The 3,455-nt window shown below is 48.2% G+C and overlaps 1 protein-coding gene across 1 annotated transcript in view; it reads right to left on the bottom strand.

The window, feature by feature from the left end:
• TRIB3 (tribbles pseudokinase 3) overlaps positions 1–633 on the bottom strand; it is a 20,769-nt gene extending 20,136 nt beyond the window's left edge. Inside the window, exon 1 of the mRNA XM_014546557.1 lies at positions 551–633. The gene's annotated coding sequence lies outside the window, so the exon portion shown is untranslated. The remainder of the gene's footprint in view (positions 1–550) is intronic.
• Between the last annotated feature and the right edge of the window lie 2,822 nt (positions 634–3,455).

Raw genomic sequence — 3,455 nt, 5'->3', positions numbered from 1 at the left:
TCACCCGCCAGGGCACCTCGCCTCTCGGGCCCTCTAGGGGTGTCTCGCCGCCAGCCCTTTCCCTTCCCGCCCCGCGCCCCAAGTTTGAGTGTAGACACCAGCCACGGATTCCTCCCTATCATCTCGGGAAACGCATTTTGCTTTTCTGAGCCTCAGTTTCCCCCTCTGTGAAATGGGAGAAAATGTCTTTCCTTCTCAGGATGGTGCTGAGGAGAAAAAGAGCAAACCATGATAGTGTCCCGGGCGCTTCCCGTTTAGCAGGCACTTGCCCGCCATTGCATTCTTAAACCTTTGGAGAACCCGTGGCAGCAGGAAGCTCGAGTATTCCCATTCTACTAAGGTGCAGCTCGAGGCTCGGCTGTGGGAAAGCAGCCCAGGAACTTGCAAAAACCAGACTTATAGGAGCAGATTCGGGCTCAAAAGGGCCAGTGTAGTGCCCTGGAGAGGCCTGATGTTGGGTGGGCTTCGCAGCATTCATTTGCTAAGAGCAGTGCAGCCTAGTGGTTAAGAGCAAGCACCCTAAAACCAGCCTGCCTAAGAGTGCACTCACCTCTGCCCAGACCCACTGTGCTACGTCCGGAAAGCTCTTTAAAACCCTGCTTCAGCCTTGGGAGCTGTGGCTCCATTGGTTGGTTGGGCGTGGCCCCGTGCATTTTAAGATTACCGGTTAGATTCCCAATCAGGGCACATGCCTTGATTGCACGCTCTATCGCCCGTAGGGGGCGTGCAGGAGGCAGTCAATCCATGTTTCTCTCTCTCTCTCTCCCTCTCCCCTCTTCTGTGTGTGTGTGTGTGTCTGTTTCAGTTTCCTATTCTATGAAATGGGCTTATAAATAGCACAGCACTCACTTTGTAGGATTGTTGCTTAAATTAAATTAATACATGTAAAATGCTTACAACAGTGGATGGTACATTGTAGGTGCTCAATAGAAAGACAGATGCTTAATATAAAGAGTGGACACAGTGGAGGCTCGGAGAGGAGAAGGCAGCTATAAGAGGACTTGCACCCCAGGCCTGGCAGGCCCAGTGGCACTTGCTGTTTGGGGAAGCATTGCTGTGCACCCCCGCTATAAGAGGACTTGCACCCCAGGCCTGGCAGGCCCAGGGGAAGCATTGCTGTGCACCCCCCGCATCCGGCACCCAGCACCTTTCCGTGGAAATCCTGTTTGGGTCTTGGTGTGGAATATACCAGTGTCCAAAATAACTCCTCAGGCAGAGGCTGAATGTGAGGCGAAGGGAGTCGCCTTTGTTTCCCTGGTTCCAGAACCCCAGGGACCAGCTCACCTGGGTCTCAGAGCTCTCAGGGCACAGCAGAGGAGTCTGGGATTTCATTTAACCCTGGAGACTCTGCTGCCTGCGAGGATAAATGAATTCATTTTCTACACCAGGACACTCCGACTCGGGTTGGAAGGACCCAGAGCTACAAGGGGCAAAGAAAGAAAGGGGCTGTTTGTCTTCTGAGCGCATCTATGAAGCCAGCACTCTGCTGGATTTATTCACACACTCCTAACTTTGTTTCCTGCTGTGTCATGTTCTGAATGCTGGGGACTTATCGGTGACAAGACTGACCTACCCCTGTCCTCACAGATTCTATAAATTAGTGGAGAGACAGACCATAAAATCAACAAACTAAGATGATTTAAAATAGATTATGTGTCATGTCTTTTCTGGAATAAAATTGGGTAGATTCGTTCTCTATCACGTATGGCCGGGGGGAGACCTTCTCAGTAGGAATCATCAGGAAGGTGGTGTTTAAAGGAGTATCTTAAGGAAGAAAAGGGATGACGAGTGCAAAGATGTGAGGGGGAGACAGGAAAAAGTAAGCGCAAAGGTCCTGAGGCAATGACAGAACTGAGGTGGGTGCTGTCATCTCGATTCAAGGTCAGGAATTTGCCCAAGACCACCCAGCTCATTGTAGAGGTGAGCTTGGATTTGAAGCTGGGGCTGCTGGCCCCAGAGCCCACACTGGTAGGGGCATTTCATAATCTTTGCAAACCAGCAGCCTCCACCACACTTGTAGGTGTATCTTCTCTGAAGCATCCTGGGCTTGGCTCCCAAGTTTGAGGCCAATGTCACAGTTGAGGGTGTCCAATCCCAATTCTCTGGATCGGCACTTTCCAATAGAACATAACATGAACCATATGTGTAGCTTCAAATTTTCTAGTTACGCATTAAAGAAGAATAAAAAGAAACAGGTGAAATTAATTTTAGTAATATATTCTATTTAAGCCGTAGCCGGTTTGGCTCAGTGGATGGAGCGTCGGCCTGCGGACGGAAGGGTCCCAGGTTCGATTCCGGTCGGGGGCATGTACCTTGGTTGCGGGCACATCCCCAGTGGGAGGTGTGCAGGGGGCAGCTGATCGATGTTTCTCTCTCATCGATGTGTCTAGCTCTCTATCCCTCTCCTTTCCTCTCTGTGAAAAATCAGTAAAATATATATTTAAAAAAATATATATATATATTCTATTTAATTCAATATATAACATATTATCCATTCAACAGATAATAAAATATTAATAAGGTAATCTAATTTTCATACTAATGTCTTCAAAATTGGTATCTCGTATTAGTTTGGACACAAATCAGCATGGAATTGGTAACCGTTAGTCGGGCCAACGTGGCTCAGTGGTTGAGCATCGACCTATGAACCAGGAGATCACTGTTCGATTCCCGGTCAGTGCATACACCGTGGCTGTGGGCTAGATCCTCAGAATGGAGCGTGCAGGAGGCAGCCGATCAATGATTCTCTCTCATCATTGGTGTTTCTATCTCTCTCTCCCTCTCCCTTCCTCTATGAAATAAATAAAAATATATTAAAAAGTGAGAAAATAAATGGTGACCAAAACCTTCACACACACACACACACACACACACACACACACACACACAATTAAATGCATAAAAAATATGCACTTTCCTGGAGAGAGAGTTCTGCTTTCATAGATTCGCTTCTCTCCAGGCCCAGAACATCCTCCACCCAGGTGTCTGAGCCAAGAGGGCCGCATTTCCATTTGGTGTAGTTCGTTAGAATGAGCCCAGACTCTGACCCTCGGTGCTGAGCACAGGAAGTTGGAGGGCTGTGCTCCAAGAGAAGGTGCGTGGGGGTCCGAGGAGTGCTATGAAAGGAGCCACGCCTGCTCCCTCTCATTCCACTCAAGTGTCGCTAGTGACTGCTGCATACCTGAAATCCCACGCCTGGTGTCCTTAAACTTTTTATAATTCTCCCCTCTAATACGTGGAAAGAGTTCTGGTTAGATTTTAGGTTTGGCTGAAGCCACTGACCCTGTGAGATCGGGGGCAAATCATCTCTACTTTTGGGGCCTTAGTTTTCCTGTCTGTAAAATAGGAAGAGAGAGTTGGATTAGGTCAGTGTTTTCCAATATATGATATGCACAGCAATGGTTTTAGGGGCTCCAGACGCTATTACATAACATCGAATCCTATCATGATATGTA

The sequence above is a fragment of the Myotis brandtii genome, unplaced genomic scaffold (assembly GCF_000412655.1).
Source record: "Myotis brandtii unplaced genomic scaffold, ASM41265v1 scaffold450, whole genome shotgun sequence".
In the NCBI taxonomy this organism is placed as follows: Eukaryota; Metazoa; Chordata; class Mammalia; order Chiroptera; family Vespertilionidae; genus Myotis; species Myotis brandtii.
Note: the sequence above shows the minus strand (reverse complement) of the source record. Positions and strands in the feature narration are given on the sequence as shown.